Genomic DNA, 10,541 nt, shown 5'->3' on the forward strand with positions numbered 1-10,541 from the left:
ATTATGGCATTCCTGAGTGAATGACCACGTATATATATATATATATATATATATATATATTTACGTGAAATATGTATATTCTTATGGGTTGATGGGTGATTTAAGCAATAGGGATTGGTGGGTTTCATTATATTGTTTGAGGCTTGACTTTTCGGGAAACATTGTTTTAGGAATTGAGAATTTATATTATTTGAAAAGTGTCAAGATTTAGTGTGACTGTGTGAGTTGTTTTAATGTGATTTGAATGTTTTGATCTAACGACCGGGGGTCGGAAGATCTGAGAGTCATAAGTGGTGATTTCTCCTTTTGATTTGATTTAACACGTTGGGTCTAGAGTGACTTGCTTAATGTTTTGAATCTGACGACTGGGGAGGTCCGATGATTCAGAGATCACGAGGTGAGATCTCCTTTTGATTTGGTTTAATATTTTAGGCCTATAGTGACTTGCTTAATGTTTTGATCTGACGACCGGGGAGGTCTGATGATCGGAGGTCAAGGGGTGACATCTCCTTTTGAGACTTGAGTAATATTTGGTCCTGAGTGACCGCTTTTATATGTTTTGATCTGACGACTGGGGAGGTCTGAGGATTCAGGGTTGCTATGAGTGACCTCAGGCATATATATCGAGACTTCACGCCTTTGGCCGGGTGAGTGGATACGATTAGTTAGAGCTTTAGTCTGTTGCCATTATACATCATGGGGGGTAGCGGGAAGCTACTTGATGCTCATAAGTACGTGTTTTAAAAGGGAGTGTCGGGGATTCTTTCTTTTAAATGTCCAGGGAGGACGTGTGTATCATATTGAATTGTCAGAGTTTCAATTAATTTTATTTTTGTCACGGGGTGACTTTTGTTGATTTGAGAACGTGTTTTAAAATGGAGTTTCGGGGATTCTTTCTCTTAAACGTCCGGGGTGGACTTGTGTATCATATTTAAATTGTCAGAGTTTCAATTTATATGATTTTGTCACGGTGTAACTTTTGTTGTGTTCTTTGGGGGAAAAGCATATTTGAATTGTTAGAGTTTCAATTAATATGATTTTTCTCAGGGGGTGACTTATGTTGTTTTCTTTTGGGAAAAGAATGTATTGTTTTGGGAAAACAGGGTGTGTGATCATTTTTCACGAGTTGATAGGTTTTCCTCGGTTGGGTGAGTTGTACGTGTGTGTTTGAGTTACTCATACGAGCTTTCATAAGCTTACCGGATTTGTTATGTGGCAACCTAGTGCACTATTTAATGGTATAGGGGTTAATCTAGCAGGTCAGGGTAATCATGGCTGAAACTGAGGTAGCGTGCTAGCAGCTTTACGGTAGAAAACTAGTTTTGTGTGACTTTACCGTTATTAAGACTTTCGCTTGTAGTAAGCTCCGAGGAGCATTTACTTATTATTTTGTTGTGACAATTTAATTTGTAAACTTATGTAATATATAACTCTGCGTAGCGAGTATATATTGACATTGTGGGTTCAGAGCATTAATATGTACTTGTTTAAAAAGAAAAAGTTTTCCAAGTATTTTGTATTGATGGCTGAACCATCACGCATATATAATTCTGGGATTATATATCGATTTTTATTTATGTTTAAAAATCGAGGCGTGACATAGAGTGTGGATCGTTAGAGCATTGGTCTGCTCTATTAGTGAAGTTGTGTACTTTTGTGTGGCTTCTTTGATTTACAATCTTTTAAGGAATGGGAACCTCTGGATTGAACTCTGGTGGAGTTATTAAGGATTGTGTTCATGAAAAACTGTATCCTTCCGTGCCGGGGTAGTTGTTTGATTGTTGAGGTCATGTTGATTGACTTATACTTGTGTTTAGGAGTTATGCAAGTATTAACCAAGTGTGCTATGCTCCTTAGGTGATGGAGTCACAAGGAGGCAAAGCTAGGGGCCAAGGTAGACCCAGAGGCAGGGGTAGGACCAGAGGAAGAGGTATGATCCCTCCTGTGGATGAGGTTTACCATGAGGATGAGGTGGAGACATCGCACGTTGAGCAGCCTGCTCCACCTATTGTTGAGGTGGTGGATGCCACTCATCTGTCGAGGTTCAACTGCATACTCGGGAACTGTCTCCAGCAACTGTAGTAAGAATCTCCATGTCTGTCGGAAATATATATATGTATTTTGTTAGGACAAATGGACAATGAACTATAATTATTGATATTCACCATAAAGGATAAATGTATACAAGGAAACTAGGCGAGTACTAAATCAAAAGCAGATGATGGTGTTACCCTGTTAAGTCCAGTTGGTAATCTAAGAACTTTGGGTTTTCATTAATCACACACTATTCTCAACTTACATAAAGGCCAGATATGATACTACCAGCTAAACAATTTAGTGGAATGTAAAGTGTTAGATATGATCATATGAAATTGATAATGTATTTGACTTTTAAGTATTTAGAGACAGTTCATCAGGTTGATGCAGCAAGTTATAAGCCACCCAGAAGTCTGGTCATATTGGTAGACATATGGCATAAAGGTCGTAGAGAGGAGCAGACTGGCTACTTCGTTTTCTCTCGGCTTTTTAAAATTACATCACTACTAATAGGATTCCTCTAATGGACCAAAAGTATGTACCTATACTACAGAATATCCGGTTGGAGTCATATTGAGAAAATCATGAAGTTCCGCTGTGTAACTCACTAGTGCTGGGGAAATTTGGAACTTTTCTGCTTTGGTGTGAGATCTAGGCAGGGAAACCTGTAAATATCAAAGCAAGAAATCTATAAAGAAGTTGCATTTTTGCTTTTGGTTTATAGTGAAGTTGGCTACTAGCGAATTAGAAAATAATCACTGGAGGAACGGCAATAATCTTAAAGAGAAAGAGTTTCAATTCAGTATGGAAAAAGGATTGCTAAAGTAAAACAATGAAATAGAGACGCATGAACCAAGACATCTGGAGGCAATACCTGTTTTTCAGTTGGCTTATGATGCAATCAATGTAACCCATAAGAAGAGTTGATGAACAAGAACAAACTGCAAGTCTCTGCCCTGAACTAAATCACGCATAAATCACACAACATAAGCAAGCAAAACACAACTATTACACTTGAACCATATTAAACACGGCCACTGAAAAATAGTTTTGAGATCCACCTATCACATAGACATACAAGAGCGATGGAGTTATGGAAGCACACATCTAGGACAACGAAATGAATCCAACCCACCTTGGTATTAGGAAATTACTTACCTATTACTGGAGCTAATCTATATCAAAGACACATACATTTTTTGTGAGGGGTCAAAATTTCATCCAAAAAGCGCAAGAGCTTACACTTACAACAAGCTGATTCACAAACTAAACAAAATTAAAACTAGAAAAGTACCAACAACAAAGAGCAGAACAGGCCCAAACCGAACCAAGCATTCAAACGTTGAAAGTCCCAGCCACCAAGACCAAAATAACCAATCTTCTCCAACATCAAGTGAACCAAAGCATTGCAAAGAGAAAAACCTAGTGTTTCCACCCGAGCTTAAAGGCCGCACATAACCAGTTGGATACATCACTTTCAAATGGTAAGTTGTCGATGTCCCAATAGAATCTTAAATCGAAGATGTGGAAACTGGGACAAACGAGACTGAGAAAACAAAAGGGGGGAAAGATGGATATGAATTCAGGAAAGAAGAGCTGCATGAAAAATTTGGCAGCAAGCGTTGTGCGAGAATCATCACACTGGGTGAGAGAATCGCCACCACGAGTGAGGAGACCCGCCGACTCTCGAGGGTCGTCATGAAAGGAGAGAGAAGGCAGCGCGCCTCTTTTTAGCAAAGTTCCCGAAAGGTACAGTACTACTGTACTAGAACCGGTAGTCTATTAACGGCGGCTTTCATTGACCAAAAAAGAAAGCAAAAAAAAAAAAAGTAATGGCGTCTTTTGCTCCACGTGAGGTCACATTCAACCTTTCAGCCAGAGAGGTGTAAAAGGGCCTGGCCAGGGTCCCTATTTGCAAGTTCATACATTTTATTCCGTTTGGACATTTAGTACGGCCCGTTTAATAGTTGGACTGGGCATGAGGTTGGAGCTCCGCTAATTCCACATTATGCAAGGCGAAAGTTAAAGAGTCCAATTCATAATCTCTCTCGTATAAAAATTGGAGACTTGGGCCCACTTTGACCTCATTAATAGTGTGTCAAAAGCTATTTAGTGAAATTTAATAAAGCAACTTATTTCGAAAGTTACAATGTTACATCATTAAGTTTTTTTTTTTTGATACGGTGTTACATCATCAATTTGTTGCTTATAGAAGTTGGTAAAAGACAATTTTCAAAGCTAAACTATATGGGTTAAGTTAAACTATATCAAATTGAGCCTTAAGGAATTAGACATAGCTTTAACTTGTTGAGTTTTTTTTTTTTTTTTTTTTGTTTTGTTTTTTTTTTTTAACTCCACTTCACAATCATGATGTCAGTAATATTTGAAATCATGACATCTACGGTGTTAGTTAGACAAGATAACCGATTAGCCATAGTTCACTAACTTAATTAGTGTCTAGAACACAACGTATGGTCAATATGATTGTGACAAAACGTGCCAAAGGCCAACTTTATTCCTTTGATGACTTGGATTGCCCTGGCTTGATGGGTGAGTAGAAGCCCAATGAAACCCTTATTAAATTGACTTGACTTACCTAACTTTTTCTTTAAGAGATGAAATCAGCTGTCTCCAATACACTATTCCTATTCTGTCCATTTCCTTAGTCAAGCATCCATTTCTTTAGTCAACCTAACTCTGTTCGAATTGATCTTCAATGCCAATCAATGGGTTCGATTTATACCTCTATTTTTAACTTTCTAATATAAATAAGGAGACACATTGTTTTATTAACTCAATCTCAAAACTTTACGGTTATTAACTTACAATTATTTAGTTGAGTGATATAAATCTTCTCTTTCGAAGAAGATTGTGAGTTCTACATGATAGTTAGTTATTAAATAGTGAATCTAAAATCAGTTCATGTGTTTAATTTGGTATGGGAACATCATATCATGCTAAAACATGCACGTGTTGAGATTGAACCCAACCATATATCAAACTCTCAAATCGAAATCAACTTATCTGTAGGAAAAAAAAATGAAATGAAGATGAAAGCAGAGAGGATGTACCTTGTGCCGGTTCCACCGGTCGTTGGGACATAAGCTAAGAGACAGTGTTTTGTCTTGAAAGAGCTGGTGCAAGAAGTTTAATTTGGCGCACTGCAACCAGTCTCTAAACCCGTCGAAGAAATGGATCTGATCCTCTACACACTGAAGTCGGGGTCTCCCTACATGATTACTCAGAAGATCGATACCGCAGACGGGGGTTGGTGGCCGCCCATATCCCTTTAATCAGCTCAGAGTGAAGCAGTTTCTCTTCAATTCCTTTGAAAGTATATATGAATACAATCTCTCTAGTAAAGGAAGATGAACTTGAATAAACCGAGAGTGTTCAAGCAAAAGTACGTAGTTTCTTTAGCTTTTGGGATCTTTGGGAAACAACTTTCTTTTCTTTTTGAAGTAAAAAAAAAAAAAAAAAATGAAGCAATCAAATGAAAAGTAACATTAACCAGGCAATATATGGTCTCTTTCTCTTTTTTTTAGTGTTTTTTATTTTTTATTTTAGTTTTTATTCATATCTCCAAAATTGGCAGACCTCTCTCATTTTTCAAGTAACTAATGTTAAATGGTCAATAAACATCTCCACTTAATAGACCTCTATGAACAATACGTGATCTTCAACTTGGAGAAAACTTTCTTCTCCAATGTAAACTCTAAAATATATATCAAAATAGATTTCAATCAAACCATCTTCATATATAATTTTCTTTTGATTCCAATGGCATTTTTAGTTCAGACCTTCAACAGTTAACTGTGATATTTGATTATACAAGTAATGTTCTGTGGCAAAGTTTTGATAATCCAACCGGCACTTATCTTCTTGGGATGAAACTTGGTTGGTCTCCACAAAACACTAACCAACCAACCAAACTTTCACGTTTCTGTTTCTTGGCATGGGTAAGCCAACAACGCCTTTCTCGTGGCCTTTACACCTTAACCACGGATAAGAATTATGAACGCATGTGGTTTGTGATGGCTTCAACGGGAAAGCTAGATAAAATACTTATGGTGGATGGGAAGATTTCTTCTGTGAGTCATTCCTATTAAATTTGATTCCTTATATTCAACAAACTTCTGAATATGAGCAATACGTATCCATGTTTTAGCGATCATGTCAATGTTCATGATCCCAATTTAGTAATTAAGCAATTGAATTGGTATACACTCGATGACATATTCATCAATACATAAATTTTGCATCATCTATTGATTGTATTGGAGAAGGGCATTGTGGAAAAATTAGAGAGGTGCAGATAGCATATTGATTATTTATAAAAGTAAATTGGAGGTCTATTAAGTGGCCGGAGATGTCCAAATGCCAATTTTGGATGTATGAATAGAAGCTCCCTTTTTTCTTTTCTTTTTTGTGTCTTCTACGGTACCTTGATGTATGCCATATATTTATTTTTTTAATTTTTTAATTTTTAATAAGTTAATGTAGTGGAAACCTATTGAACTGATTAACAGGTACCCACTATAGGCGTTAATACACTACCACAAATCTGGCCTTTAGACACCGTCACTAATGGTGTCTATAGGGTCAATGGGTACCAATCATTGGTGTATAACACTGTCCAGCCACCATTATCAGCAATGGTTTCCTTTGCTGGCGTGACAAAGACCGAAGTACCCAATATCATATTTTTGGTGTCGGCCATTATGGGTCCCACAAATGCTTCATACCCACTAATACAAGCTTTGGTGACTACACATATTCCATTTAAAAAATATATATATATATATATTTAAATCTGTAAATACAAATTATTGTAAACAACTCTACAAGAGACTCCTTTCACTCTTCTTTCATCTGAAATAAGAATATATCATCTCTCTTGGTCCATCACTGAACTGCAAAAAGATCTCTCTCCTGCAAGCAGCAAAGGGGCAAGTCAGCTTATTTGGCTAGAAATAATCACCATGATTTCACAGAGTATGCATGCTTAGGGACTAATGCACAAACAATATATGAGGGTATAAAAACTATTCAATAGTATGCATGCTTCTTGCACTAAAATGAAAATGGCGCAAGTATCATATGCTAATATCTAGAGAAACATAAATAATCAGGCATGGTTACTGTTTACAAATGGGATGTCAATGTAACTAGCTACATTCTCTTAAAATAGATACTCAAAGTTAAATAGTAAGACTCAATTAAATCGTTCCTTTTACCTGCATTAGCCAGACCCCATCCTTATCTCCGCTTTGCAGTCCCTTGAATATTGTTTCACCCAATGCAGAGATGTACTCTGGATCATCAACAAGTGGAGTATTCTCATCGAAAGTATAACTGCAACAGGTTCATTAACCAATTTAACAATCATTACATAGCATATGTGAAGGGAAAAATACAAAACAAAAAAAAAACGGAAGAAGCTATAATACAAGAAAATGGAGGAAGCTGTATACCAATTGTATATGTGACTGGTCCTTCCATATTCTGATCAAACAGGCAACGTGCTTTCCCTAGCTAAATCCTTTGTTTTTCACAACATAGCTGATAAAAGCATCAACACTCTCCTGTGGAAAAAGTACAAGTCATTGCGTTAAATGGAGGGCTCCAACTAACAAAGAACAAGAGTAAAGGGAAAAGGCACAGAATATGCCTCCTAAAGGAAACAAGAAAAGCTCGCTTTATACAAGGAATTTGAACATTCTATTCAACCTGCAGAGCAGCCTTTGAGGGAAAGCGAAATGTAATAACAGTTGTTGCACCACTAAACATTCCTTTCGTTTTGGCCTCCAATTCAAAAGAGTGGGATATAATGCCACCTCTAGAAACCAGTATCCAGAATTAGTAAATAATAAACAGAAGAAGTGGAAAGAAGAAACCATACAAAGCAGCAAGAGTCATATTAAACAGTTGGCACTTACACATCAATCCTTTCCCATGACTTGAAAGCATTTGCCGTTGACGAAATCAAAGAGATCTTGAGGTCAGCTCTCATCACTCAAACTCACATCATACACTGTTCTGCAAAAGAAACATGGCAGATCATGACCAAATTAGCTACACATAAGCATATATGTATGAAGAATCAAAGTAAAATAGCACATAAAATAAATTAATGTAATGAGAAGTTAAAACTTGCAAAATCAAAGAACATCCTCAAGAAGCATTATCAATTACTATTTCTAAGTCCTCATCCATAATTCCAACCAACAATAATTCCAGTAAACCAATATAATAGAGAAAACAAAACATACCAAGCATATCTGGAAGAGGAAAACAGCGGCATACATCACAATTCAACAAAACGTACCAAGCATTTATGCTATTACATTTACAACTAATCACTGGCATGCAAAACTAAAGTTAAAAACATTATCTCACCAATATGCCTCTTTCATGCCCAAAAGAATAAAATTAAAAGATAAAATCTTAGCCATATAGCAAACCAGAAACAAAAATAAGCTACATGGATTAAGATCTATACCGAATCTAAATTCAAATCACAGTGACTGAACTCGTCATGGAAAGTCTGTATGTGTATCAAGATAAACTCCAATTTTAACAAAGTTGATAGGTTGCTGCACAAGCCCCAAATTCGAAACCCTAAGGTTGAAAAAATTGCAACCTACGAATAAATTTGACAAGAGAAATTAGGTTAAGAGAAAGTGCATATGTGAGTGAAGGTGCAGGAAATAAAAAAGAGACAATGGTTGATGTTCGGGTACGCCAGCAATGCCAGATCCAGCCTGACAAGCTTCAAGAGAGACAGGTAAAGGACGAAATGATTATAGAGTGATGCAAGAGAGGTGGCTGTGGTCGTGGTGGCCATCGAAGAGAAGGCCGGAAAGAGCAAAGAGCAGAGAGTTAGAGAGAAGCCCCGCGGGGCGGGGGGGGGGGGGGGGGGGGGGGGGGCGGGGAAGGGATAGAAAGAGAGAGGAGAAGAGGGAGAGAGTGGCATAGTGCGGTCTCGATCTAAACCAGGTCTTTTGTTTTTTTGTTTGTCATAATTCATACGACGGGGGAGAAAGAGAGCTTGGCACCGCACAAAATGAAAATGAGAGTAATAAAAATATCAAAACAATTGTTGATAAATCTCTAAATAATATTTTATTGCTTCAAGGGTTTTGGTGACACTAGAACTCTTTTGTTTTTTGCTTTTATTGGTTTTATAAATATAAAAACTAATCAGGCACACACCATTGAAAGTATTGGTGAGCACAAATTGGGAATACACACCATTAGCCCAATAGTGTAGGGATGACAATGGGGCGGGTTGGGGATGAGGATCATAATACCATCCACATCCCCGGGGTCACTCTCTACCCCCATCCCCGCCCCAATCCCCAATAAAAATATGTTGGAGATTCCCCGTCCCCATCCCCATTAGGGACTAGGCCTCCAAATCTGCCCCAATCCCCAATAAAAATTTAATAAATAAAATAATTTTTTTTAAAATCAAAATCTACAACAAATAAAACTAAAACATAATTAAATTCATAAAGGGGGGTGAAATTTGCACACCCCTAATTGCAAATGGCACACCCTTCCAATTTTTTAATATTATTTCATCTCACCATTTTTGACACTTCCTAAAATACCCTAAAATCAGATATTTTTTTTTCCTTCCTTTCCGGGTCCTCTCTCTCTCTCTCTTCCAAAACCACGACCATCTTCTTTCTTTCTTCTTCATGTACAGCCTCCTCACACTCCCTCACCGCCTCCCACAGCCGCCGTAGACCTGTCAAGGTCGCAGCCCGGTTGCTCCGGTAAGCCGCATTGGCCGGCGACAAAGTAATTGCCTGATCATAAAAGCTCAAAGCCTCTGCAAAATTGCCTCTTTTGTAGTGCTCATTCCCAGCTCTCCACCTCTTCCGGATCCACACTCCCCATTCCTCTCTTCAACTCTCCGCCGCCGCTTGTTCTGGAGCTCACGGCCTCCGCCGCACCGACACTCTTGGCCGCCACTCCACCCTACATTATGCTCCCGTGGCCGTAACAGCCCGTCCCGGAGCCCAAAACGTCGGTTCTGGAGCTCCTATTCGGAACCATACCCGCCTTGAGGATTTTGCCGGATGGGCATATGTTCCCAGTGGGCAGAACATTCGATCTCGGCGACGAGTTCACGAAGGAGGAGCTCTGACCCGAGTAAATTAACGACTGGCCGGAGCCAGAATTGGATCTTATATGACCCGGTTTGGAGCTATTCCGGGTATTTGTAGGACTGCTCTTGTTGGACCCGGAGAGCTCGCCAGAGTGATTGTTGTTGTTGTTGGGCCCCGAACCGGACCTCTTCACATTAACCGCACCGATCCGGACGAAATGAAGCTGCTGCTGATGGTTTTACAGAGACTCAGCAATGTGAGCCAGCGAGGCCACTCCAAGAGCAACAATGGGTGCAAGCAGAGAAGGACAAACACAAACCCAGAAGAAGAAGAGGCAGATGCGAGATAGAGAAGGATCCGGGTGCAAAGAGAGGATTCGGGGTG

The 10,541-nt window shown here is 38.6% G+C and overlaps 2 long non-coding RNA genes across 2 annotated transcripts; both read right to left on the reverse strand.

The window, feature by feature from the left end:
- Positions 1-1,815: 1,815 nt before the first annotated feature.
- Positions 1,816-3,748, reverse strand: LOC112190741. Its single transcript, XR_005807594.1, has 3 exons — positions 2,912-3,748; positions 2,580-2,702; positions 1,816-2,097 (listed from the first exon to the last, which is right to left on the reverse strand). It is a non-coding gene; the product is annotated as an uncharacterized LOC112190741 (long non-coding RNA).
- Positions 3,749-6,891: 3,143 nt separating this feature from the next.
- On the reverse strand, positions 6,892-8,674 carry LOC121051305. The gene is made up of 6 exons (XR_005805459.1): positions 8,540-8,674; positions 7,977-8,076; positions 7,768-7,876; positions 7,512-7,622; positions 7,275-7,392; positions 6,892-6,969 (listed from the first exon to the last, which is right to left on the reverse strand). It is a non-coding gene; the product is annotated as an uncharacterized LOC121051305 (long non-coding RNA).
- Positions 8,675-10,541: the final 1,867 nt, after the last annotated feature.

Source organism: Rosa chinensis, chromosome 2, assembly GCF_002994745.2.
Source record: "Rosa chinensis cultivar Old Blush chromosome 2, RchiOBHm-V2, whole genome shotgun sequence".
Taxonomy (NCBI): domain Eukaryota; kingdom Viridiplantae; phylum Streptophyta; class Magnoliopsida; order Rosales; family Rosaceae; genus Rosa; species Rosa chinensis.